The sequence below is a fragment of the Drosophila mauritiana genome, unplaced genomic scaffold (genome assembly GCF_004382145.1).
Source record: "Drosophila mauritiana strain mau12 unplaced genomic scaffold, ASM438214v1 Y_33, whole genome shotgun sequence".
NCBI classification, from domain to species: domain Eukaryota; kingdom Metazoa; phylum Arthropoda; class Insecta; order Diptera; family Drosophilidae; genus Drosophila; species Drosophila mauritiana.
Window position 1 is genome coordinate 333,733 of NW_022881579.1, and position 27,809 is coordinate 361,541.

The 27,809-nt window shown below is 41.6% G+C and overlaps 8 long non-coding RNA genes and 2 pseudogenes across 23 annotated transcripts; all 10 read right to left on the reverse strand.

The window, feature by feature from the left end:
- Positions 1-684: 684 nt before the first annotated feature.
- LOC117150111 lies at positions 685-2,649 on the reverse strand. Of its 5 annotated transcripts, none has more exons than XR_004460676.1 (6): positions 2,257-2,649; positions 2,003-2,201; positions 1,587-1,722; positions 1,203-1,491; positions 1,131-1,146; positions 685-1,062 (listed from the first exon to the last, which is right to left on the reverse strand). It is a non-coding gene; the product is annotated as an uncharacterized LOC117150111 (long non-coding RNA). The 5 variants fall into 5 exon arrangements; XR_004460677.1 differs by having other exon boundaries at positions 1,203-1,506; XR_004460679.1 differs by having other exon boundaries at positions 685-990; positions 1,036-1,062; positions 1,203-1,722.
- Positions 2,650-3,038: 389 nt separating this feature from the next.
- LOC117150118 lies at positions 3,039-3,682 on the reverse strand. Its single transcript, XR_004460699.1, has 3 exons — positions 3,572-3,682; positions 3,123-3,374; positions 3,039-3,065 (listed from the first exon to the last, which is right to left on the reverse strand). It is a non-coding gene; the product is annotated as an uncharacterized LOC117150118 (long non-coding RNA).
- Positions 3,683-4,314: 632 nt separating this feature from the next.
- Positions 4,315-6,538, reverse strand: LOC117150110 (annotated as a pseudogene).
- Positions 6,539-6,953: 415 nt separating this feature from the next.
- On the reverse strand, positions 6,954-8,107 carry LOC117150113. 6 transcript variants are annotated; one of them, XR_004460685.1, is made up of 4 exons: positions 7,465-8,063; positions 7,394-7,409; positions 7,299-7,325; positions 6,954-7,249 (listed from the first exon to the last, which is right to left on the reverse strand). It is a non-coding gene; the product is annotated as an uncharacterized LOC117150113 (long non-coding RNA). The 6 variants fall into 6 exon arrangements; XR_004460687.1 differs by having other exon boundaries at positions 7,394-7,425; XR_004460688.1 differs by having other exon boundaries at positions 6,956-7,325; positions 7,465-7,768; positions 7,849-8,063.
- A 106-nt stretch (positions 8,108-8,213) lies between these two features.
- Positions 8,214-8,963, reverse strand: LOC117150115. Its single transcript, XR_004460695.1, has 3 exons — positions 8,930-8,963; positions 8,544-8,859; positions 8,214-8,488 (listed from the first exon to the last, which is right to left on the reverse strand). It is a non-coding gene; the product is annotated as an uncharacterized LOC117150115 (long non-coding RNA).
- A 61-nt stretch (positions 8,964-9,024) lies between these two features.
- LOC117150116 lies at positions 9,025-9,941 on the reverse strand. 2 transcript variants are annotated; one of them, XR_004460697.1, is made up of 4 exons: positions 9,831-9,941; positions 9,382-9,633; positions 9,299-9,324; positions 9,025-9,165 (listed from the first exon to the last, which is right to left on the reverse strand). It is a non-coding gene; the product is annotated as an uncharacterized LOC117150116 (long non-coding RNA). The 2 variants fall into 2 exon arrangements; XR_004460696.1 differs by having other exon boundaries at positions 9,382-9,941.
- Positions 9,942-11,085: 1,144 nt separating this feature from the next.
- Positions 11,086-11,565, reverse strand: LOC117150119. The gene is made up of 3 exons (XR_004460700.1): positions 11,444-11,565; positions 11,361-11,386; positions 11,086-11,226 (listed from the first exon to the last, which is right to left on the reverse strand). It is a non-coding gene; the product is annotated as an uncharacterized LOC117150119 (long non-coding RNA).
- A 1,582-nt stretch (positions 11,566-13,147) lies between these two features.
- On the reverse strand, positions 13,148-14,065 carry LOC117150117. Its single transcript, XR_004460698.1, has 4 exons — positions 13,955-14,065; positions 13,506-13,757; positions 13,423-13,448; positions 13,148-13,288 (listed from the first exon to the last, which is right to left on the reverse strand). It is a non-coding gene; the product is annotated as an uncharacterized LOC117150117 (long non-coding RNA).
- Positions 14,066-14,750: 685 nt separating this feature from the next.
- On the reverse strand, positions 14,751-17,026 carry LOC117150108 (annotated as a pseudogene).
- An 8,636-nt stretch (positions 17,027-25,662) lies between these two features.
- Positions 25,663-26,927, reverse strand: LOC117150114. Of its 6 annotated transcripts, none has more exons than XR_004460690.1 (5): positions 26,893-26,927; positions 26,280-26,829; positions 26,208-26,223; positions 26,113-26,139; positions 25,663-26,063 (listed from the first exon to the last, which is right to left on the reverse strand). It is a non-coding gene; the product is annotated as an uncharacterized LOC117150114 (long non-coding RNA). The 6 variants fall into 6 exon arrangements; XR_004460693.1 differs by lacking the exon at positions 26,893-26,927 and having other exon boundaries at positions 26,280-26,568; positions 26,664-26,883; XR_004460694.1 differs by lacking the exon at positions 26,893-26,927 and having other exon boundaries at positions 26,280-26,583; positions 26,664-26,883.
- Between the last annotated feature and the right edge of the window lie 882 nt (positions 26,928-27,809).

Consider the following 27,809-nt stretch of genomic DNA (forward strand, 5'->3'; position numbering starts at 1 on the left):
TTGTTGCAAACACAAATAAACATAATTCACATCAAAGACCACATGCACTTACATAAACACTCCAGCCAATGAAATACGATCTAACGCTTATACATAAGCCGATCGCGGAGCGTGAGAATGCTGAGCATGCACTTAGCAGCTCAAGTGGTCAAGCCATACATAACATATGTATGCCTTCTGCATACACATGTATATGTATATACAATATGTACAATATGTAAGAACACCATGTACGGGTAGCTGTACCCAAAGACAGCAACATAGGATTCATTCAAATAAAACGATTCAAACGGAACAGACGCTCTGAGCTATTCAATATCTATTACACTGAGCTATTACTTATTACTTATTACACTATCAAATATAAAGTTTTTTTTTTGTAAATTTTATTAATTGGAATCTACAGCATAGGCATACCAATATATACATTACTTATACATTACTTTACAATTTAAACTACTTTAACAATATTTAATTGTTGTTTTTTTTATTTCATGAAAAAATAATTATAATAATCTCGATGGGAGAGCCTTCTTTTTCTCGGGGGGTGGATAAACCTTCTCGCCAGGGTGTTGGGGTGGGAACCTACCTAGTCGCCGCATATTACTTTCCGCATGGGTCCTCAATACAATACAAAAATACTAACTTGAACATTTCTAGTATTTCTGCCCGATAGGCGATAGACTGGCGGCAAAAAAGATAATAGCCAAAAAGCCCGCCAAAAAAAAAGGCGTGAAATATCGATAACGAGCTGCAGGGAAATTGATAACATATCGATATTCCGCCGTGCCTTTGAGCTATAGAAAAAGCCCGCCTACGCGCCTAGCCCAATTTTGCAAGTCAGTTGAGATTATAAAACAGACAGAGGCGCGCGCGCAACAGTATCTAAAAGTGAAGCCAGCAGCAACAACAACGACGACACTAAACCCGCGGCTCTTCCGTTGCTATGTTTCAAAAACAAAGGGCCTCCTAATTAGTTACAAAACGTACCTGAAAAACAAAATATTAGTGCAACCATAAAAACAATTATAATACCACCAGATTAGCTTCCACCTAATGTACCTAAAAAACAAAAACAAAAATTAATGCTATAATTATAAAAACAAATAAATTGTAAATATAATACTTACCTCCCACCAAATGTACCTGAAAAAACACAAAACTACACAATCACAAAATCAAATAACAAATATAATACTCACCCAATCTCTAATTTTACTTCCATTTCCACGGCTCCAATCGTTGCGACGGTCCTCGGCAACTAATCACGTTCCGGAGGCTCCAAGCTGCAAACCCTGGCGAAATGGCCACAAAACGCGGCGCACCTAGCCACTCTAGATGAACGACCAAGCCACAATCATCACTGACGACTCCTCTGCCAAAACGAGACATATCCAACCACAATAATGGCAGCAGCTCCAAAACTACGTGACGACCGCTGTGCGGGATCTTTCTTCAGGCTTCCTCTTCCCGACGACCGGCGAAGCTGACCTGCAATTTAACAAACTAAATAAATAATTGCAAACATCTACCACTGAGGGTGGAAGAGAAAACCACCAAATGACAGCGGCGCGGGATAAACTTACCACCAATAAACTACCTGCAACGCTTTCCGGACATACATATTGCAAGTGGCGCGCATAAAGCGTCCGCAATTAATTTCCTGCCAAAACACAAATAATACTCACATCCAATGACTCTCGAAGCCTCCAGCGGGGGTACCTGAAAAGAAATAAATTATACAATGTTAGTCCTAAATTTCAATGTTTTTTGTAAAATCACTACAATTTATTAATGTAAACAAAATATGCAAGACGATAATGTTACCAGTCCATGTCTCTGTCTATAATCTAAAGCTTACAAAAAAATACTAACTTAATATTAAATACTAACTATGTCCAAGCCCCAAACTAACCTCATGCAATGTTAATCTCTAAATTCAAATAATTGTACCTACATATTGCATAAAATGTAATCAAAGGTAAAATAAACCTCCACCTACGAAGTAAAAATTAAAATCTCCCAGATCGACGAGCGTCTACATTAGTTGACAATTTTACGACGCCGTCTCCACCTCCTGATGCCACTGCATTATCAAGGATCACTAGCGCGGCGCTGACACCACATTTAAAAGCCTCAAAATCCTTCCCTAAATTGCATAATTTTCCGCAGTATCGTATGTTCAATAATCTTCCGATAACCTTTAAGGAAAGGAAAATCAATAAGAATACTATACAAAATTAATAAAGGACACACAGAAAAACGCAAAACTTGCCAGGCAAACTAGCAGATACATATATGCGACTCCATCCTCCTGACGCCACGCACGTAAATCCTTCAACGCAACCGACAACAAGGGACAGGCACCGCAAAAACAAAATAAAATCGCCAACTTTCGCGATTTTAAACACAAAAAGTTGACAATTTTATGATGCCGTCTCCTTCTCCTGACGCCACTGCATTAATAAGGATAATTAGCGCGGTGCTGTTGCCACATTAATAAGCTGCAAAATTTGTCCTTAAAACGAATATTTCTACTCAGTATCGTATCTTCAACGAATTCTCCGCTAACCTGCAATAAAAGGAAAATAAATAAGAATTCGATACAAAAATTACTCAAGAGCATATAGACAATAACAAACCGGACAGACAAAGTAGCAGATGATAATAGACGGCTCCATCCTGCTGATGTCAAGCACGCAGCTCCAGTTTCCAAGACTACAACTATTGAAACAAGGGAACACAAGCTGGGAAATTATTATATTATTATATTATATATTACTGGGAAATATATATTTATAATATAATACTTATCTAATTGCCAACTTGATGACTCCAAAATCGCGGCATTCCAGCTGCAATAACACAATAAAAAGGGCCTCCAAGTTAGCCCTCATAAAACGTACCTGAAAAGCAAAAAAATCAACGCAATTATAAAAGCAATACAATACTCACCCCAGACTAGCTTCCTTCTTAAGTACATGAAAAACAATAACAAACGCAACTTTATAAACAAATATACACAAATATAATACTTACCTTAAATTAAATTCCACTCAATGTACCTGAAACAACAAAAATTAATGCAATCATAAAAAACAAATAACATATATAATACTTACCAAATACAATTCTTACATTAATTTCCATGCCTATCACGTTGCGGCGGCCCCCTGCAAAAAATCTCGAACCGGCGGCCCCAAGCTGCCAATCCTGACGCTATGGCCACAAGACGCGGCGCACCTGGCTTTCCTCGGTGATAGACCGAGCTACAATCCTCACTGACGACTTCTCTGCCACGAGACGAACGCCACCACCATAATGCCAGCAGCTCAGTAAAAATGCAATGACAGCTGACGACCGGCATTTTGCATCTGCAATACAAACGAACTCATTAAACAATTGCATAAATCTGCCACTGACGATATAACGGATCTTCACCAAATGACGGCAGCGCGGGATGCTGCTACCGAGAACACTTCACCTGCAACTCAGGCCGGACAAACTTGTTGCAAGTGGCCCACTTCCAGCGGCCGCAACAGTCCACAGCCAACACACAACAAAAACTCACCTGTGATGACTCCTTAGGCTCCTCAGCGACTCGATGCTTCCGTCCTTCTGGCGGGGGTACCTGAAAAGAAATAAATTACACAATGTTAGTCCTAAATTTCAATGTTTTTTGTAAAATCACTACAATTTATTAATGTAAACAAAACATGCAAGACGATAATGTTACCAGTCCATGTCCCTGTCTATAATCTAAAGCTTACAAAAAAAATACTAACTTATATTATATTTTTTTTCACATATGAGTATTGCAAACATTTAATTATATATACGTGATAGGGCAGAAAAATTTCATAAATTTTGTGTGGCTCTAGTCTTGATAAAGTGCCAAATTTGGTGTGTCTGTGTCTTGAACATTTATCTATTTGATAAAGCCGCAATTATTTTGCGCTTGCTCTACTATTTAATGTTGAACAATACGATTTTTTTGAGGCGGATGGTTTAATTAAGGATACTTTCACTTGTGGTTGTTACGTTATAGAAAAGCATTCGCTTTTCTATTTCAGGTTACGTGTTTAAGAGTTACTAATGCCATTTCAAATTGATCATGTCGATCACTAAGCCGAGGATAAACTAATTAACTACGTTTTCATTATTGTTATGTTCAGCATCCATGTACATATACATATGCTTATAAAAATTCAGACGCGCTGCCCTACTGCCCTATTCCATCGAATCGACGATGGCGCGTGTGAGACACCCATCGATGGATCGACTCCATTTCATTTAACTATGTACTCTTATAAATGTAGATTTGCCGATTCGCATCTCGGGTAAATGTACACTAACACATATATGGTTTCTATGCGGCCCTTGCTCATGCTCTACCATCGCACTCTTATGCGTCGCTTTAAATAAAAATGAATAATGGTATCGAGAACTGTCGAGCCTATGTACAGGATTCGTGGGGACGTGTTCGTGTAGGCGGTAATACAATATTATAATTTCAATTTAATTGAGTTAACTGGATCACGGAGACTGCTGTAATGCTGGCTGGCTGCTGATGCTTTGGTGGTTGCTGAAGTAAAAGTTGTTGTTGCGTATGTTGCCAGGGTTCGCCAGCGGATGCAGCTGAGCAGGGCCACGCGGGCTGCACGCAGTGGCACAGCAGGCGCAGATGCATCTCAGCCAGGTTGCGACGACGACAGCGACGGGCGGGACGATGCCAGCGGGGCAGCGGGACGCCGTCACTTACGACGCTGGAAGACACGTTGCAGTGCCTTGCGCCAGAAAAAGCGATGCGATTTGTTCTTGGTGGGTGTCTGCGGGTCCTCTATTTGAGCAAGTGCCACACCCAAGTCCTCAACCAAGTCCAAATCGTTTTCGGGAGCGATGCGACGACGTGTAGGTGTAGCTGGCACTGTGCTGGCCGTGTTTGTCGAAATGGATGCGTGGGGATGTGGAGTGGGTGGTGCTGAGGCTGTGGTTACGAAGGGTGCAACCAAATAAGGTCCGTCCTTCAGTGCCGCCATTGCTGCAGCCGATATGGAAGCGATTGATGAGATGGAAGCCAAAGTAGCCACCGATGCCGAAGATTCTATATAGCCCCTGCCAACTTCTCCGTCTGCTGTTACTGCCGGTGATCCACCTTTTAGTGCTATTGCTCTTGTTCCTTTTCCTGTTCCGGTTCCTGCTAGAGCTCCCCCTCCATCTGCTGTTGCTGGCTGGGTGGCACGCAGCCAACAACCAGGTTGCATCGTATCTTATCTAAGCCACGGGTGCTGCAGACACTCCGCAGCGGTGGCACGCTTGTTCGGATCGAGCTCGAGCATGGGCTTAAGGAACGAAGCGAATGACGCCGCATCCTTTTGCGACCACTCGTACTTCTCCAGAAGAACGTCCATTAGGCCCCAGGGCTTAAGGCCCGAGATATTTCGTAGCTCGCAGGAACGGGTAAACGACTTCGCCGCATAGGTGGCGTTTAACAAAATGTACCGCGGTATTGGACCCAGCAGCTCGATGATGTGGGCCAAATGGTCCTCGTCGCGGGTGTACGATTCGCCGGAGTGTGGCTCAAAAAGATAGTCACCGGTGGCCAGTTCGAATACCATGCATGCAGTGCTCCAGATATCCGCAGAGGTGTTATAGCCCGCACCGATAATAACTTCTAGTGACCGATATTGGCGCGTTTGAATGTCCTCAGTCAAGTGATTATTAACCCAACAAGATTTGCACAGATCGGCGATCTTTACGTTGACATTGCATTCCTCTAACGCCGGATCCTGTTTAGCCTTGTGCTTTGCTTGCGGCGCCGGAGGAAGTGTTGAAAGGGTTAGATCCGAATGCGGTCCATTCGTAGCTGAAGATGTATTCTCCACGGAGCGTGAGCGCACATGAGGCTCGTCCACGCACAGGAAGACATTCTCGGGCTTTATGTCCGTGTGGATGATCTGGCAGCACGTGTGAAGATAGTCAAGACCCTCCAGCACCTGGCGGGTAATAGCTTTGACGTTGGCCAGTGGAATACCGCGTAATTGGGACTTCCGTATGAGTTTCAGGAGATTGTCACCCAGCATCTCGAACACAACACAAATGTGGGTGCCATTAAGGCCGGTGATCTTGAAGTCGTCCAGCATCTGGACGGTTTTGCTACGGCGTGGATTCGATGGATCGGTCTCGCGCACCGTCTTGAGTATCTTTATTTCGTGCCTTATCGTCTTGTCAAAGTGCGGTGCCGACTTGAAAATTTTAATTGCCACATATCTCATTGCCTGCAAGTCCCAGTTTACGGATGACATGGTAGCGATTACCAATGATCTTTTCGGATGGCTCATAATCCATTTTAGTTGCAACACTGTCACCTCACGACTGACCAAGCGCGACTAGACGAACGCGAGAGCTGCTCTCCGCTTAAATTCAATTAAAATACGACAGCGAATGCAGTTGAGTGCGTTTTCACGGGGCTACTTCTATATTACAGCACAAAGGCCTGAAAGGTATGGTATGGTGCCAAAATCAGTTGATTGGCATTTGGAAGCTTCAAATATTCTACTGACAATGTATATGAACTTGACGTTTATCACAAGGCTTGTTTTATATTTTGTAAACTCTAGCAGCTCCTATCAAATATAAAGTTTTTTTTTTTGTAAATTTTATTAATTGGAATCTACAGCATATGCATACCAATATATACATTACTTTACAATTTAAACTACTTTAACAATATTTAATTGTTGTTTTTTTTATTTCATGAAAAAATAATTATAATAATCTCCATGGGAGAGCCTTCTTTTTCTCGGGGGGTGGATAAACCTTCTCGCCAGGGTGTTGGGATGGGAACCTACCTAGTCGCATATTACTTTCCGCATGGGTCCTCAATACAATACAAAAATACTAACTTGAACATTTCTAGTATTTCTGCCCGATAGGCGATAGACTGGCGGCAAAAAAGATAATAGCCAAAAAGCCCGCCAAAAAAAAAAGGCGTGAAATATCGATAACGAGCTGCAGGGAAATTGAAAGCATATCGATATTCCGCCGTGCCTTTGAGCTATAGAAAAAGCCTCCTACGCGCCTAGCCCAATTTTGCAAGTCAGTTGAGATTATAAAACAGACAGAGGCGCGCGCGCAACAGTATCTAAAAGTGAAGCCAGCAGCAACAACAACGACGACACTAAACCCGCGGCTCTTCCGTTGCTATGTTTCAAAAACAAAGGGCCTCCTAATTAGTTACAAAACGTACCTGAAAAACAAAATATTAGTGCAACCATAAAAACAATTATAATACTCACCACCAGATTAGCTTCCACCTAATGTACCTAAAAAACAAAAACAAAAATTAATGCAATAATTATAAAAACAAATAAATTATAAATATAATACTTACCTCCCACCAAATGTACCTGAAAAAACACAAAACTACACAATCACAAAACAAATAACAAATATAATACTCACCCAATCTCTAATTTTACTTCCATTTCCACGGCTCCAATCGTTGCGACGGTCCTCGGCAACTAATCACGTTCCGGAGGCTCCAAGCTGCAAACCCTGGCGAAATGGCCACAAAACGCGGCGCACCTAGCCACTCTAGATGAACGACCAAGCCACAATCATCACTGACGACTCCTCTGCCAAAACGAGACATATCCAACCACAATAATGGCAGCAGCTCCAAAACTACGTGACGACCGCTGTGCGGGATCTTTCTTCAGGCTTCCTCTTCCCGACGACCGGCGAAGCTGACCTGCAATTTAACAAACTAAATAAATAATTGCAAACATCTACCACTGAGGGTGGAAGAGAAAACCACCAAATGACAGCGGCGCGGGATAAACTTACCACCAATAAACTACCTGCAACGCTTTCCGGACATACATATTGCAAGTGGCGCGCATCCAGCGTCCGCAGCTAATTTCCTGCCAAAACACAACTAATACTCACCTCCAATGACTCTCGAGGCCTCCAGCGACTCGATGCTTCCGTCCTTCTGGCGGGGGTACCTGAAAAGAAATAAATTATACAATGTTAGTCCTAAATTTCAATGTTTTTTGTAAAATCACTACAATTTATTAATATAAACAAAATATGCAAGACGATAATGTTACCAGTCCATGTCTCTGTCTATAATCTAAAGCTTACAAAAAAATACTAACTTAATATTAAATACTAACTATGTCCAAGCCCCAAACTAACCTCATGCAATGTTAATCTCTAAATTCAAATAATTGTACCTACATATTGCATAAAATGTAATCAAAGGTAAAATAAACCTCCACCTACAAAGTAAAAATTAAAATCTCCCAGATCGACGAGCGTCTACATTAGTTGACAATTTTACGACGCCGTCTCCACCTCCTGATGCCACTGCATTATCAAGGATAACTAGCGCGGCGCTGACACCACATTTAAAAGCCTCAAAATCCTTCCCTAAATTGCATAATTTTCCGCAGTATCGTATGTTCAATAATCTTCCGATAACCTTTAAGGAAAGGAAAATCAATAAGAATACTATACAAAATTAATCAAGGACACACAGAAAAACGCAAAACTTGCCAGGCAAACTAGCAGATACATATATGCGACTCCATCCTCCTGACGCCACGCACGTAAATCCTTCAACGCAACCGACAACAAGGGACAGGCACCGCAAAAACAAAATAAAATCGCCAACTTTCGCGATTTTAAACACAAAAAGTTGACAATTTTATGATGCCGTCTCCTTCTCCTGACGCCACTGCATTAATAAGGATAATTAGCGCGGTGCTGTTGCCACATTAATAAGCTGCAAAATTTGTCCTTAAAACGAATATTTCTCCTCAGTATCGTATCTTCAACGAATTCTCCGCTAACCTGCAATAAAAGGAAAATAAATAAGAATTCGATACAAAAATTACTCAAGAGCATATAGACAATAACAAACCGGACAGACAAAGTAGCAGATGATAATAGACGGCTCCATCCTGCTGATGTCAAGCACGCAGCTCCAGTTTCCAAGACTACAACTATTGAAACAAGGGAACACAAGCTATTACTGGGAAATATATATTTATAATATAATACTTATCTAATTGCCAACTTGATGACTCCAAAATCGCGGCATTCCAGCTGCAATAACACAATAAAAAGGGCCTCCAAGTTAGCCCTCACAAAACGTACCTGAAAAGCAAAAAAATCAACGCAATTATAAAAGCAATACAATACTCACCCCAGACTAGCTTCCTCCTTAAGTACATGAAAAACAATAACAAACGCAACTTTATAAACAAATATACACAAATATAATACTTACCTTAAATTAAATTCCACTCAATGTACCTGAAACAACAAAAATTAATGCAATCATAAAAAACAAATAACATATATAATACTTACCAAATACAATTCTTACATTCATTTCCATGCCTATCACGTTGCGGCGGCCCTCTGCAACAAATCTCGAACCGGCGGCCCCAAGCTGCCAATCCTGACGCTATGGCCACAAGACGCGGCGCACCTGGCTTTCCTCGGTGATAGACCGAGCTACAATCCTCACTGACGACTTCTCTGCCACGAGACGAACGCCACCACCATAATGCCAGCAGCTCAATAAAAATGCAATGACAGCTGACGACCGGCAATTTGCATCTGCAATACAAACGAACTCATTAAACAATTGCATAAATCTGCCACTGACGATATAACGGATCTTCACCAAATGACGGCGGCGCGGCATGCTGCTACCGAGAACAATTCACCTGCAACTCCGGCCGGACAAACTTGTTGCAAGTGGCCCACTTCCAGCGGCCGCAACAGTCCACAGCCAACACACAACAAAAACTCACCTGTGATGACTCCTTAGGCTCCTCAGCGACTCGATGCTTCCGTCCTTCTGGCGGGGGTACCTGAAAAGAAATAAATTACACAATGTTAGTCCTAAATTTCAATGTTTTTTGTAAAATCACTACAATTTATTAATGTAAACAAAATATGCAAGACGATAATGTTACCAGTCCATGTCTCTGTCTATAATCTAAAGCTTACAAAAAAATACTAACTTAATATTAAATACTAACTATGTCCAAGCCCCAAACTAACCTCATGCAATGTTAATCTCTAAATTCAAATAATTGTACCTACATATTGCATAAAATGTAATCAAAGGCAAAATAAACCTCCACCTACAAAGTAAAAATTAAAATCTCCCAGATCGACGAGCGTCTACATTAGTTGACGCTAAAATCTGAAAACAAAACAATAAACCAATAAGAAATTTAAAAAAAACAATCAAATATTGCTCTACCTCCTTGACCACAGCCAACTGGTGATCCAATGCAACCAACAAGAAGAGGCGGTCTCAGCAAAAGAAAAACAAAAGCGGCAGCTTTCGCGATTATAAACACAAAAAATTGACAATTTTACGACGCCGTCTCCACCTCCTGATGCCACTGCATTATCAAGGATCACTATCGCGGAGCTGACACCACATTTAAAAGCCTCAAAATCCTTATCTAAATTGCATAATTTTCCGCAGTATCGTATGTTCAATAATCTTCCGATAACCTTTAAGGAAAGGAAAATCAATAAGAATACTATACAAAAGTAATCAAGGACACACAGAAAAACGCAAAACTTGCCAGGCAAACTAGCAGGATACATATATGCGACTCCATCCTCCTGACGCCACGCACGTAAATCCTTCAACGCAACCGACAACAAGAGACAGGCACCGCAAAAACAAAACAAAATCGCCAACTTTCGCGATTTTAAACACAAAAAGTTGACAATTTTATGATGCCGTCTCCTTCTCCTGACGCCACTGCATTAATAAGGATAATTAGCGCGGTGCTGTTGCCACATTAATAAGCTGCAAAATTTGTCCTTAAAACGAATATTTCTCCTCAGTATCGTATCTTCAACGAATTCTCCGCTAACCTGCAATAAAAGGAAAATAAATAAGAATTCGATACAAAAATTACTCAAGAGCATATAGACAATAACAAACCGGACAGACAAAGTAGCAGATGATAATAGACGGCTCCATCCTGCTGATGTCAAGCACGCAGCTCCAGTTTCCAAGACTACAACTATTGAAACAAGGGAACACAAGCTATTACTGGGAAATATATATTTATAATATAATACTTATCTAATTGCCAACTTGATGACTCCAAAATCGCGGCATTCCAGCTGCAATAACACAATAAAAAGGGCCTCCAAGTTAGCCCTCACAAAACGTACCTGAAAAGCAAAAAAAATCAACGCAATTATAAAAGCAATACAATACTCACCCCAGACTAGCTTCCTCCTTAAGTACATGAAAAACAATAACAAACGCAACTTTATAAACAAATATACACAAATATAATACTTACCTTAAATTAAATTCCACTCAATGTACCTGAAACAACAAAAATTAATGCAATCATAAAAAACAAATAACATATATAATACTTACCAAATACAATTCTTACATTCATTTCCATGCCTATCACGTTGCGGCGGCCCTCTGCAACAAATCTCGAACCGGCGGCCCCAAGCTGCCAATCCTGACGCTATGGCCACAAGACGCGGCGCACCTGGCTTTCCTCAGTGATATACCGAGCTACAATCCTAACTGACGACTTATCTGCCACGAGACGAACGCCACCACCATAATGCCAGCAGCTCAATAAAAATGCAATGACAGCTGACGGCCGGCAATTTGCATCTGCAATACAAACGAACTCATTAAACAATTGCATAAATCTGCCACTGACGATATAACGGATCTTCACCAAATGACGGCGGCGCGGGATGCTGCTACCGAGAACAATTCACCTGCAACTCCGGCCGGACAAACTTGTTGCAAGTGGCCCACTTCCAGCGGCCGCAACAGTCCACAGCCAACACACAACAAAAACTCACCTGTGATGACTCCTTAGGCTCCTCAGCGACTCGATGCTTCCGTCCTTCTGGCGGGGGTACCTGAAAAGAAATAAATTACACAATGTTAGTCCTAAATTTCAATGTTTTTTGTAAAATCACTACAATTTATTAATGTAAACAAAATATGCAAGACGATAATGTTACCAGTCCATGTCTCTGTCTATAATCTAAAGCTTACAAAAAAATACTAACTTAATATTAAATACTAACTATGTCCAAGCCCCAAACTAACCTCATGCAATGTTAATCTCTAAATTCAAATAATTGTACCTACATATTGCATAAAATGTAATCAAAGGCAAAATAAACCTCCACCTACAAAGTAAAAATTAAAATCTCCCAGATCAACGAGCGTCTACATTAGTTGACGCTAAAATCTGAAAACAAAACAATAAACCAATAAGAAATTAAACAAAACAATCAAATATTGCTCTTACCTCCTTGACCACAGCCAACTGGTGATCCAATGCAACCAACAAGAAGAGGCGGTCTCAGCAAAAGAAAAACAAAAGCGGCAGCTTTCGCGATTATAAACACAAAAAATTGACAATTTTACGACGCCGTCTCCACCTCCTGATGCCACTGCATTATCAAGGATCACTAGCGCGGAGCTGACACCACATTTAAAAGCCTCAAAATCCTTCCCTAAATTGCATAATTTTCCGCAGTATCGTATGTTCAATAATCTTCAGATAACCTTTAAGGAAAGGAAAATCAATAAGAATACTATACAAAATTAATCAAGGACACACAGAAAAACGCAAAACTTGCCAGGCAAACTAGCAGGATACATATATGCGACTCCATCCTCCTGACGCCACGCACGTAAATCCTTCAACGCAACCGACAACAAGAGACAGGCACCGCAAAAACAAAACAAAATCGCCAACTTTCGCGATTTTAAACACAAAAAGTTGACAATTTTATGATGCCGTCTCCTTCTCCTGACGCCACTGCATTAATAAGGATAATTAGCGCGGTGCTGTTGCCACATTAATAAGCTGCAAAATTTGTCCTTAAAACGAATATTTCTCCTCAGTATCGTATCTTCAACGAATTCTCCGCTAACCTGCAATAAAAGGAAAATAAATAAGAATTCGATACAAAAATTACTCAAGAGCATATAGACAATAACAAACCGGACAGACAAAGTAGCAGATGATAATAGACGGCTCCATCCTGCTGATGTCAAGCACGCAGCTCCAGTTTCCAAGACTACAACTATTGAAACAAGGGAACACAAGCTATTACTGGGAAATATATATTTATAATATAATACTTATCTAATTGCCAACTTGATGACTCCAAAATCGCGGCATTCCAGCTGCAATAACACAATAAAAAGGGCCTCCAAGTTAGCCCTCACAAAACGTACCTGAAAAGCAAAAAAAATCAACGCAATTATAAAAGCAATACAATACTCACCCCAGACTAGCTTCCTCCTTAAGTACATGAAAAACAATAACAAACGCAACTTTATAAACAAATATACACAAATATAATACTTACCTTAAATTAAATTCCACTCAATGTACCTGAAACAACAAAAATTAATGCAATCATAAAAAACAAATAACATATATAATACTTACCAAATACAATTCTTACATTCATTTCCATGCCTATCACGTTGCGGCGGCCCTCTGCAACAAATCTCGAACCGGCGGCCCCAAGCTGCCAATCCTGACGCTATGGCCACAAGACGCGGCGCACCTGGCTTTCCTCGGTGATAGACCGAGCTACAATCCTCACTGACGACTTCTCTGCCACGAGACGAACGCCACCACCATAATGCCAGCAGCTCAATAAAAATGCAATGACAGCTGACGACCGGCAATTTGCATCTGCAATACAAACGAACTCATTAAACAATTGCATAAATCTGCCACTGACGATATAACGGATCTTCACCAAATGATGGCGGCGCGGGATGCTGCTACCGAGAACAATTCACCTGCAACTCCGGCCGGACAAACTTGTTGCAAGTGGCCCACTTCCAGCGGCCGCAACAGTCCACAGCCAACACACAACAAAAACTCACCTGTGATGACTCCTTAGGCTCCTCAGCGACTCGATGCTTCCGTCCTTCTGGCGGGGGTACCTGAAAAGAAATAAATTACACAATGTTAGTCCTAAATTTCAATGTTTTTTGTAAAATCACTACAATTTATTAATGTAAACAAAACATGCAAGACGATAATGTTACCAGTCCATGTCTCTGTCTATAATCTAAAGCTTACAAAAAAAATACTAACTTATATTATATTTTTTTTCACATATGAGTATTGCAAACATTTAATTATATATACGTGATAGGGCAGAAAAATTTCATAAATTTTGTGTGGCTCTAGTCTTGATAAAGTGCCAAATTTGGTGTGTCTGTGTCTTGAACATTTATCTATTTGATAAAGCCGCAATTATTTTGCGCTTGCTCTACTATTTAATGTTGAACAATACGATTTTTTTGAGGCGGATGGTTTAATTAAGGATACTTTCACTTGTGGTTGTTACGTTATAGAAAAGCATTCGCTTTTCTATTTCAGGTTACGTGTTTAAGAGTTACTAATGCCATTTCAAATTGATCATGTCGATCACTAAGCCGAGGATAAACTAATTAACTACGTTTTCATTATTGTTATGTTCAGCATCCATGTACATATACATATGCTTATAAAAATTCAGACGCGCTGCCCTACTGCCCTATTCCATCGAATCCACGATGGCGCGTGTGAGACACCCATCGATGGATCGACTCCATTTCATTTAACTATGTACTCTTATAAATGTAGATTTGCCGATTCGCATCTCGGGTAAATGTACACTAACACATATATGGTTTCTATGCGGCACTTGCTCATGCTCTACCATCGCACTCTTATGCGTCGCTTTAAATAAAAATGAATAATGGTATCGAGAACTGTCGAGCCTATGTACAGGATTCGTGGGGACGTGTTCGTTTAGGCGGTAATACAATATTATAATTTCAATTTAATTGAGTTAACTGGATCACGGAGACTGCTGTAATGCTGGCTGGCTGCTGATGCTTTGGTGGTTGCTGAAGTAAAAGTTGTTGTTGCGTATGTTGCCAGGGTTCGCCAGCGGATGCAGCTGAGCAGGGCCACGCGGGCTGCACGCAGTGGCACAGCAGGCGCAGATGCATCTCAGCCAGGTTGCGACGACGACAGCGACGGGCGGGACGATGCCAGCGGGGCAGCGGGACGCCGTCACTTACGACGCTGGAAGACACGTTGCAGTGCCTTGCGCCAGAAAAAGCGATGCGATTTGTTCTTGGTGGGTGTCTGCGGGTCCTCTATTTGAGCAAGTGCCACACCCAAGTCCTCAACCAAGTCCAAATCGTTTTCGGGAGCGATGCGACGACGTGTAGGTGTAGCTGGCACTGTGCTGGCCGTGTTTGTCGAAATGGATGCGTGGGGATGTGGAGTGGGTGGTGCTGAGGCTGTGGTTACGAAGGGTGCAACCAAATAAGGTCGGTCCTTCAGTGCCGCCATTGCTGCAGCCGATATGGAAGCAATTGATGAGATGGAAGCCAAAGTAGCCACCGATGCCGAAGATTCTATATAGCCCCTGGCAACTTCTCCGTCTGCTGTTACTGCCTGTGATCACCCTTTTAGTGCTATTGCTCTTGTTCCTTTTCCTGTTCCGGTTCCTGCTAGAGCTCCCCCTCCATCTGCTGTTGCTGGCTGGGTGGCACGCAGCCAACAACCAGGTTGCATCGTATCTTATCTAAGCCACGGGTGCTGCAGACACTCCGCAGCGGTGGCACGCTTGTTCGGATCGAGCTCGAGCATGGGCTTAAGGAACGAAGCGAATGACGCCGCATCCATTTGCGACCACTCGTACTTCTCTAGAAGAACGTCCATTAGGCCCCAGGGCTTAAGGCCCGAGATATTTCGTAGCTCGCAGGAACGGGTAAACGACTTCGCCGCATAGGTGGCGTTTAACAAAATGTACCGCGGTATTGGACCCAGCAGCTCGATGATGTGGGCCAAATGGTCCTCGTCGCGGGTGTACGATTCGCCGGAGTGTGGCTCAAAAAGATAGTCACCGGTGGCCAGTTCGAATACCATGCATGCAGTGCTCCAGATATCCGCAGAGGTGTTATAGCCCGCACCGATAATAACTTCTAGTGACCGATATTGGCGCGTTTGAATGTCCTCAGTCAAGTGATTATTAACCCAACAAGATTTGCACAGATCGGCGATCTTTACGTTGACATTGCATTCCTCTAACGCCGGATCCTGTTTAGCCTTGTGCTTTGCTTGCGGCGGCGGAGGAAGTGTTGAAAGGGTTAGATCCGAATGCGGTCCATTCGTAGCCGAAGATGTGTTCTCCACGGAGCGTGAGCGCACATGAGGCTCGTCCACGCACAGGAAGACATGCTCTAGCTTTATGTCCGTGTGGATGATCTGGCAGCACGTGTGAAGATAGTCAAGACCCTCCAGCACCTGGCGGGTAATAGCTTTGACGTTGGCCAGTGGAATACCGCGTAATTGGGACTTCCGTATGAGTTTCAGGAGATTGTCACCCAGCATCTCGAACACAATACAAATATGGGTGCCATTAAGGCCGGTGATCTTGAAGTCGTCCAGCATCTGGACGGTTTTGCGACGGCGTGGATTCGATGGATCGGTCTCGCGCACCGTCTTGAGTATCTTTATTTCGTGCCTTATCGTCTTGTCAAAGTGCGGTGCCGACTTGAAAATTTTAATTGCCACATATCTCATTGCCTGCAAGTCCCAGCACAGCCAAACAGTAGAGTAGTCGCCACAGCTCAATTTACGGATGACATGGTAGCGATCTGCCGAAAAAAATTGCATTAATCTGCTGCTCTTCTCGAAAAGGAACAAAGTTCAACGGTTTGGGAAGAGTAGCGCAGTACCACTTAGGGAAATTAAATTACCAATGATCTTTTCGGATGGCTCATAATCCATTTTAGTTGCAACACTGTCACCTCACGACTGACCAAGCGCGACTAGACGAACGCGAGAGCTGCTCTCCGCTTAAATTCAATTAAAATACGACAGCGAATGCAGTTGAGTGCGTTTTCACGGGGCTACTTCTATATTACAGCACAAAGGCCTGAAAGGTATGGTATGGTGCCAAAATCAGTTGATTGGCATTTGGAAGCTCCAAATATTCTACTGACAATGTATATGAACTTGACGTTTATTACAAGGCCTGTTTTATATTTTGTAAACTCTAGCAGCTCCTATCAAATATAAAGTTTTTTTTTTTGTAAATTTTATTAATTGGAATCTACAGCATAGGCATACCAATATATACATTACTTATACATTACTTTACAATTTAAACTACTTTAACAATATTTAATTGTTGTTTTTTTTATTTCATGAAAAAATAATTATAATAATCTCGATGGGAGAGCCTTCTTTTTCTCGGGGGGTGGATAAACCTTCTCGCCAGGGTGTTGGGGTGGGAACCTACCTAGTCGCATATTACTTTCCGCATGGGTCCTCAATACAATACAAAAATACTAACTTGAACATTTCTAGTATTTCTGCCCGATAGGCGATAGACTGGCGGCAAAAAAGATAATAGCCGATAAGCCCGCCAAAAAAAAAGGCGTGAAATATCGATAACGAGCTGCAGGGAAATTGATAGCATATCGATATTCCGCCGTGCCTTTGAGCTATAGAAAAAGCCCGCCTACGCGCCTAGCCCAATTTTGCAAGTCAGTTGAGATTATAAAACCGACAGAGGCGCGTGAGTTAAGTCCGTGCACTCGAGGGTGGAGCCTTTTGTGAAGATATGATGTGTAAATGTATGAAGGTTTTTAGGTTTCAGCAGATATTTGTAGTGTGAAGATTTCCAATAAAGAATACGACTGACTTTCTTGAAGTTCAAAATCAGAGTGAAGTTTATTGTCAGAAAGAGGCTACTCGAATCCTCCGTTTCCATCTTATACATAAGTACATAGGTTCTTAATTGTAAACATAATGCCGACTCGGCATGTGGCTGGCTAGCTGGGGACAATGTTGCAGTGCGACTTTTTGTGCAATGTCAGCGTTCGGCCGGAATGTCAGCATTCGGCCGGATGCGGTGTTCCAGTTGCCGTCTTCCCGGTTGAGTGTCCGACGATTTGTTTAGAGGCGTGGGGGTTTAGGGGGTGGGGTGGTAACTCCTCACCCCCAGTTCGAAGTGACGGCCATAGCGAAGGTATGGATGGCGCGTAGATTGGTACGTGATGATCCTCGTGGATGTGGACGATGTGTTTCGTTCGTCGGTGCAGCCATAAGATGACTGCTAGGGACGTTACCAATCCGAGCAGAGTGTAGAGTGTCCAGGTGTGCTGTATAGTATTGTGATGGACGGCCAGGATTTTATCCATTGTTTGTGGTTTCGAGGTGCAGTTTTTCTAGGCTTAGTACCGTAATGGTGGTATTCCTAGTTACTTTTCGCAGGGGGGAAGATCAAAATCCGTCTGTTCAGGGAACGTGTCAACCGTGCCGTCGTAATCGATACCGTTAATCTGTATTGTTTCGTTAATGTATCTGATGATGGCTGACCCCATTATTGAGAGCTCGGAGCCGTTTGTTAGGGATACTTTCAGTTTGTTCACGTTGAATGCGAAGATGTAACCTCTCTCTGCTTCGAACACGTCGGTGATGGGGCCGGTTTCCCGTACATCGCAGGAACTGTTTTCTCCGTTCAAAAGGTGTTCCAGGCATGTGTTGTTCTGTGGTGTATCAACGTAGAAGTTCTCGTCGCACAAGAATGTATTATCCAGTTTGGGGCATTTACGGGTCATATGAAATTTCTTATTATTATGATAATATTAAAAGCTAGGTAATTTGGGGTTATTACAAAATATGTGTTATTTATTGGTAATGGAACTAGTCTGGCGAGGGTATAAAAAGGTTGTTTAAAAATTGGGACTTTGATATTAAAAATAATCTTTTGTTCGTAGTTTAGTGTATTCATTTGTAGGAAATTGTATATACTTTGTTCATTTTTGACTGTGATATTTTGTTTTTCCAGTATTGTTTTTATTTTATCCATTTCTTGTTCATTTAGGATGAACTTGGGAATTATATTTATTTTCGCCAATAGCATACTTTCTGTTAAGTCATTTAGGTGGTTAATGAATAATTCTATGTTATAATTAATCCTATTTAAATATTGTATTTCTTCCAGAAGGGTATCTTGTAAGTTTAAGTGTTTGTAGATTTTGTTTTGTGAGGTATCAAAGAATTTACTTATCAAAATTTGCTCATTATTTATATGGTCCGTGATATTTTCGAACCGGATAAGAATTTCGTTGTTAAACATTACTTGTTTTTGGAGATTGTCATTACTGACTTCGGAATTTTTCTTTATATTGTCAAGTTCTTCATGTATTTCTTTATTGTCGTTGGCATCCATTTTGCCGGTAATCACCTTTACTAGACTCCCCAATCCGTTAACCAAACCCCGTTTGTTTCTATATGATGGTGTAAGGGCTTTGAGCTTTACTTGGGCTTGGGTTAATTTGGCTTTTAAAATTGTGACGGAGTCCGTCAACGTGGAATCGGGGTTAAATTTATTAATGGTCAGATGGAATTGTTCCATACATCTGCTGTAGTCTTGTAGGTTGATTACATGACTAATTATTTTGTACCTCTCAATTAGTAAGGCTTTCCCTAGTTCTATCCTGGCTATAGGAGCGTTATCATTTAAATAATGGACATGGATAGCCTGAGTTGGCACAAGGGTGAACCTGAAATGGTAAGTTAAGAGGTAGTGGGGTCAGTTATTATCAGTGTTAGGTACGTTGTTGCTTTTGTCTTTTTTCAAAACTGTTTTTCGAATTTTTGATTTGTGTAGTTTTTGATTCCTAGTAGTTATCAATGTATGACCTTTGTCGTGTTTGACTTTGTGAATCGAAAACCTGGGTGTAATCTTATTACGTCTGTTTTCCTTCCTAAGGACTAAAGTGTCTGGTTGTAGGTCTACGGGGTCTGTTCGGGTTTCATTTAATTTTAGGGTTCTCCTAACTACGTCATTTGAAAGTTTGTCCGTGATGAGGGGGTACAACTTCTCGCGAAATTCATTTAATTTCGTTAAGTAGTCGTGTTCGTTATTGAACTGGATTGCTTGGTTGAATATATGAGTACGTCCGTTAAATAGTTCAAAGGGGGTATGTTTAGTCGCAGAATGAATAGCGTTATTATATGTGATTAAGGTTTCGGACATTATCTCGTCATGTTCGCTACTGAGTTTCTGTTGTTTCCTGGCGTCAAGTATTATTCTGTAAATCTCAGTTAGTGTCGAGTGAAGCCGTTCAACGGGAGAGTTACTAGAGGATTGTTGAAAGGACGTAACGTGCAGGTCAATGTTAAATTGAGTGCAGAACTTATTGAACATATCGCTAGCGAATTCTGCTCCCTGATCATAGATCAGCTTTTTGGGAATACCAAATTGGGAAATGAAATGTTTTAAGGCTTTAACTACGTTAATACAATTCCTATTAGTTATAGGGTAGGCAGCCGCAAACTTAGAAAATTTATCGATAATAGTAAGGTTATAATTTTTGTTAATAGTATAAATGTCTATATGTAAGATGTCCAACGGTTTTGAAGGTAGTTCGGGTATTTGGTAGGTGATCTTTTGAGGTTGTCTGTCATATTTTAATTTTAAACATGTTTCGCATCTTCGAATTAACTGAGTTATTCTCTCTTTCATATGTGGGAAGAACTGTTGTCGTTTTATGTGTAAATATGTTTCATCGATCCCTCGATGGTTACTATTACAGTGATAGTTGGTTATAATTTTTTCGATCTCCGTACTATCAGTAATTTCGGGGAGGAAGATCAAACATCTAATGAGTTTAAATTGACTGTGGGCTGAGAAGTAGGTTTGGTAGGCTTGTTCCACCATTTGAAAAATGTGGTCGGGGGCAAATACCGCGCATGTCTTGTTTGGTTTTAACGACTGCCTGAGAATGCAAACTATGTCGTCATACTGAAAATTGGGTTTACAGAATTCCCTCCTAAGTTTGTGTTTAAACGGGGTCAGTGGGACCCCCATCTCAGGGTTTCTCTGAGATGGGGCAAACATTTTGAGGAATTGATAGGGCTTCGTTATGGTTGACAGAGGCCTCTGGTCTACTGAGAGCATCAGCAATTACATTTTGAGAGCCTTTCTTGTAGACGACTTCGAAATCATACTCCTGAAGCTGGAGTCTCCACCTAACTATTTTAGAATTTGGTTGTTTGAAATTCATTAACCAAGTTAGTGGTTTGTGATCGGTGATTATGGTGAATCTCCTGCCAAAGAGGTAGGGTCTGAAGTATTGGACCGCCCATATAATGGCCAGCATTTCCTTCACAATTGTGGAATAATTTGTTTCCGCAGCCGACAAGGTTCTACTAGCAAAACATACGGGCTTATCACTAAGCACCGGACCTTGGGATAGGACAGCTCCTATTGCGAAATTACTTGCGTCCGTGGTTAGTGTAAAAGGTTTTGTAAAGTCCGGGTATTGGAGGATTGGGTCGTTAGAAAGTAAGGTTTTGCAATATTCAAAGGCCTTTTTGAATTCGTCATCTATTATGATCGATTTATTGTTTCCCCTTAATTTTTGTGTCATGGGTTGGGTAAGTCTCGCAAAATCTCTGATAAATTTTCTGTAATATCCCAACAAACCTAGGAAAGACTTAATTGACTTTTTACTGTGGGGACATGGAAAGTTTTTTATAGCTTCGATCTTATTGGGATTTGGCATACGCCTTCTTGTGAAACGACGTGGCCAAGGAATTCTGTCTCCCGCCTGAGGAAGTAGGATTTTGTGAGTTGTACTTTAAAGTTGGCAGATCTGAGTCTTCCAAAAATAGTTTTCAAGTGTATGAGGTGTTCTTGTAAGGAGGTTGAGAAAATTATTATATCATCTAGGTAAACTAGGCAGATAGTTCCGATAAGGTCTCCAAAAATATTGTCCATCAACCTTTGGAAAGTGGCTGGGGCATTTTTGAGGCCAAACGGCATTCTAATGAACTCGTAGTGACCTCCCTCTACTGTAAATGCAGTTTTGGGTGTGTCGTCGGGATTCATTTCTATCTGATGGAATCCACTTGCCAGATCAAGTGTGGAGAAATATTTGGCTTTGCCCAATCTGTCTAAGATATCCGCGATGTTAGGTATTGGATATCTATCGGATATAGTCTTCTCGTTGAGTTTTCTATAATCGATAACTAGACGCCATTTTTGCTCTCCCGTAGGAGTGATTTTCTTTGGGACAACCCAGACGGGGGCGCTCCACGGGGAATAACTGAATTTGATAATGTCCTGATTTAACATTGCCTCTATTTGTTTTTTGACCTCCTCCTTATGAATGTAAGGATATCTATAAGATTTTGTATGAATGGGGGTGTCGTCCGTGGTTTTAATCGTGTGTGTAATCTTGTTGGTGAAGGTCAATGATTTGTCTTCATTGTAGAAGATATCTAGATAACTTTTGCAAAGTGAAAGTAGGCTTTGTTTCTCTTCAGAGGAGAGGTGATCGACGTCAAGGGCTTGTAACGACGCTGCGGAGTTTTGGGGCTGTGGGGTGTCTGAAGTGATACTGAAAAGTTCAACATTGTTGGCTGTGGAGTATGGCATGCTTTTTATCGGGCTCTCGAGGTACAATAACTGATCCCTCTCGCTATAGTTTGTGATAACGAAATTAGCAATATTGTTTTGGGAATTATAAATCCCGTCTGATATTATTAAGTCATCATTGATTGTAATTGAATCGATGTAGAAGTCGCCCTGTTTGGTTTCCACTGGTAGTGGCAAAATAGTTTTCGTATGTCCAGAGATATTAAATACGTTTGAAGTTAAGTTACTGTGGGTCCATAAGGGTACAATGGTACTTGGGGTTTTTAGATTTAGGTTAAGTAAATCTATTTCTGTTTTTAGGTAAGATAATAAGTCCATTCCTATCAATCCGTCAAAATAAGAGTGGAACTTGAAAGGTAGAAGGGTCATTTTGCCCGTGATTTGGAATTCCGGTGGAAATGGTATAGAGACGTTTTGATAGATTTTAAAACTGTTCAGGGCTGTTTTGAGTGTTATGGGCGTATCTAAGGTCACACAGTTCTTAGGGTCGACATATTTTGGGTCGATGAAGGAGTGTGTAGAGCCTGTGTCAATTAAAAACTTCAGGGGGTTTGTCTGGGATAGTTTGATTTTTATAAAAGGAAGCGAGGGGCTGTGCGTGGCTGGGCTTATGTACCCTGTTGGTTTCCCGAGGCCGTTTGCTGAAAATTTGAATCAGGTTGAGGGTTCTCCTCTATATTATTCAAACTATGTGAAGGTGCTCGAAAGGGGTTTGATGTATTGGCCCGGTTGTCATTGGTGCCGGATTGGGGTGTGCGATTGTGTGAATTAAATGGTCTATTTTGGCCAGAGTTAGAGTTAGAGTTAGAGTTAGAGTATGGTCCCCTACGGTCATTTCGGTCGTTACGTCCGCCGCGGTAATTGCTGTCGTAACTATTTCGGTAGGTTTTATTGTCTGATCCATTGGGTCCCTGCTCTGGTCTGTTGGTTCGCTTGTTTTGTGCCCTATATAAGGTCTGCTCTATTTGGCATTGCTCGTACGCCTGTTCAAGTGTAGAAGGGGACTTTATCCTGACGAAAGTCTTGAGAGGTTCTTTCAAACCAGTCATAAAAGCATTGAGACAAACCTCGTTGTAGACAACCTTTTTTGCATCTACAACAGTGTTGTTGTGTTCGCTGTTCTTGAGTATGGAGAAGAGTTGGCTTCTCACCTTTGATATACCAAAGAACAGTTGGCCCAAGGTCAGGTTGTCCGAAAATGTGTTAAGCTCGCTTAACAAGTTGGCCTCGCTTTTCTTGCTCGAGTAAAGGCGGATGAGGTTGCTTTTAATCTCATCCCAAACCAAGGGGGTATTCGCCAGTTCCAAGGCTTCGTCGGCCCTATCAATGATTTTGTTCCTGATGGTCCTCAGAGTAAGCAGGCCATACGGTGTTTGGTCAGCTCCCCTGATGAGCATCAGGATTTCTTCTACGCTAGTGATAAACCTATCTAATTGACGAGGTGTACCATCAAAGGTTGGCAAATGCTCAACAAATGCCATGATATCTTTAGGCTTGAACGTAGTTGAAATTAGGGAGCTAATACCACTGACAGTGGGCGCCAGAGGGGATGGAGTGGGACGGGCAGAATCGTTTCCCGAGTCCATTATGGGGGTTTGGGAAGATATTGATTTGGGTTCTTCCGAAATCGGGGGAAGGGAGTCAGGACGTCTAACGGGATGTGGGGGCCTATTAGTGTTTGGTGGAACTCCAATAACTGAACGTGTAGTTTTCCTAAGGTTGTAAACGAACTTTTTTGACATTAAATTTGAGGTTACTTAATATATTATGTATGATTGAAAAAATAATGAACAAATTTCTTGTTTACTAGAGTGTATGGATATGATGTGTATAGGTGTCTGTCTTTGGCTTTATATTTTCCCTTTTATGTTCTGCAATGTGATTGGTATTAGTATTTGTTTGATATACAAAATTACACAATGAAAGGAAACAAAATATATCTGTATATGTCGACTTCTTTAGTACATTTGTTTTGGTTATTTTGAATGTGCAATACATGAGCGTAGCAACCCATTGTAGAAGAGTGAAAGGCGAGAACACTTGACGATACTCAAGCGTTTTCCCCTTACCTCGGCTACCCAGACATGGGTGCGCCACTACACATGCAGCGTCGTTGTCGCTGTGGTACGCAGAATGAGCCTCGCTTGGCTTGAAATGATTTTTGCTTATGTTTTGATTTTTCGCCGACGTATGGCAGTGTACGTTTTGAGTGTATAATGTATTAGAGAGGCTTTGGCGCTTCGTTTGTTTATACCACAGTGGCATGGTGATCAGCGTTTGATTCCATGCCAACGAGGCGGTACAGTACGTGAATGTATTGGATTGTAGTTGATATTGTATGCTCAAATATATAAGTGTATATAGAGGCTTTGGCGATGCGTTGGCCAGCGTATGTAAGTACCGATGACGTGATGATCAGCGGTAGATTCCACATCAGCGCGGCAGTACGGTACGCTTGCACTTTTTTATAAAAATTATGACGTTTGGCAGCGTATGGACATACCGATGGCGTGATGATCAGCGATAGATTCCACGTCAGCGCGGCAGTACGGTACACTTGCACTTTTTTATAAAAATTATGACGTTTGGCAGCGTATGGACATACCGATGGCGTGATGATCAGCGATAGATTCCACGTCAGCGCGGCAGTACGGTACACTTGCACTTTTTTATAAAAATTATGACGTTTGGCAGCGTATGGACATACCGATGGCGTGATGATCAGCGATAGATTCCACGTCAGCGCGGCAGTACGATACACTTGCACTTTTTTTTTTTTTGTATATTTATTTATTTTACATTTTTTTCTCTCTCTTTTTTTTTCTCTGTGTTTGAATGTATGTTTGAGTCTCATTTGATACTTCACAGCTTCAATTTTGTTTTATAAAAATTTGTTCCTAGTCACTTTCAGTCGACATCTTGCATATAGTTTGCTTCGTTTCTTACATGTTTACTTACAGGTAGGTGATTATTAATAGGTAGGACATCCTACCGGCTGCGCCAGTTAAGTCCGTGCACTCGAGGGTGGAGCCTTTTGTGAAGATATGATGTGTAAATGTATGAAGGTTTTTAGGTTTCAGCAGTTATTTGTAGTGTGAAGATTTCCAATAAAGAATACGACTGACTTTCTTGAAGTTCAAAATCAGAGTGAAGTTTATTGTCAGAAAGAGGCTACTCGAATCCTCCGTTTCCATCTTATACATAAGTACATAGGTTCTTAATTGTAAACATAATGAACATGCCGACTCGGCATGTGGCTGGCTAGCTGGGGACAATGTTGCAGTGCGACTTTTTGTGCAATGTCAGCGTTCGGCCGGAATGTCAGCATTCGGCCGGATGCGGTGTTCCAGTTGCCGTCTTCCCGGTTGAGTGTCCGACGATTTGTTTAGAGGCGTGGGGGTTTAGGGGGTGGGGTGGTAACTCGCGCGCAACAGTATCTAAAAGTGAAGCCAGCAGCAACAACAACGACGACACTAAACCCGCGGCTCTTCCGTTGCTATGTTTCAAAAACAAAGGGTTACAAAACGTACCTGAAAAACAAAATATTAGTGCAACCATAAAAACAATTATAATACTCACCACCAGATTAGCTTCCACCTAATGTACCTAAAAAACAAAAACAAAAACTAATGCAATAATTATAAAAACAAATAAATTATAAATATAATACTTACCTCCCACCAAATGTACCTGAAAAAACACAAAACTACACAATCACAAAATCAAATAACAAATATAATACTCACCCAATCTCTAATTTTACTTCCATTTCCACGGCCCCAATCGTTGCGACGGCCCTCGGCAACTAATCACGTTCCGGAGGCTCCAAGCTGCAAACCCTGGCGAAATGGCCACAAAACGCGGCGCACCTAGCCACTCTAGATGAACGACCAAGCCACAATCATCACTGACGACTCCTCTGCCAAAACGAGACAGATCCCACCACAATAATGGCAGCAGATCCAAAACTACGTGACGACCGCTGTGCGGGATCTTTCTTCAGGCTTCCTCTTCCCGACGACCGGCGAAGCTGACCTGCAATTTAACAAACTAAATAAATAATTGCAAACATCTACCACTGAGGGTGGAAGAGAAAACCACCAAATGACAGCGGCGCGGGATAAACTTACCACCAATAAACTACCTGCAACGCTTTCCGGACATATCATACATATTGCAAGTGGCGCGCATCCAGCGTCCGCAGCTAATTTCCTGCCAAAACACAACTAATACTCACCTCCAATGACTCTCGAGGCCTCCAGCGACTCGATGCTTCCGTCCTTCTGGCGGGGGTACCTGAAAAGAAATAAATTATACAATGTTAGTCCTAAATTTCAATGTTTTTTGTAAAATCACTACAATTTATTAATATAAACAAAATATGCAAGACGATAATGTTACCAGTCCATGTCTCTGTCTATAATCTAAAGCTTACAAAAAAATACTAACTTAATATTAAATTGTAGTATGCACACATATCGGTTAACCACTGTATTCATAATATACAATCACATTGAATCACTCTGTTGCAATGTGTACATAAACAGTTCAGCCCAAGCGTATGTTGAGGGCAACGTACCTAATTTGCCTGATCAGCAGTACTCACGCTGGCCAAGCGCTGACCGCTAATATGTGTGCCTATAGCACCCCTCCTCCAGCACCGTCGCTCGGCGACAATATATATATATATGTAGGAAACGCATATAAGCGTCGCTGCGCTGCAGGCTATGCCGGCAGCGCTGCTCCTCGACTTAGGCTAAGAAACCATTGTATTTAGATCGCCAAAATCATTGACGAATTAACTTTGAATGGAGCGGGACCTTCCCTGCTCCTACAAACCAATAAAAAGTGATTTCAAACTAAAAACCAATCTTTCAACTGGGAGCTACAAAATGGCGACCGTGACAGGACACGTATAAGCTGTAGCAGAAGGAAAAGGAAAAAAGGAAGCCGCTTGTGATAAATTCCAACTTACATCAGCTAGCACTGGATGTGAGAAGATCAGCACGCCCGGAATTCGACGCTCCTCAAAAGAAAAAAAAACTTTTGACCACGCAACAACTTCAACAAACAACTGGAGCAAAGAAACAATGATCTGAGTGAGTAGAATGTGAGTGTGATGGGTAAAAACAGGGGCGGAGTTCGAAATAAAGCAAAAAAGAGAATAGCGCACCTAAAGTGGCTATTATATACGAACACTCCACCGCCAGTATGGTCGAAAGCTCAAAAACTACAAGCCGAGCTAGACTACTGCGTAAAATTTCTTAGTGAAACAA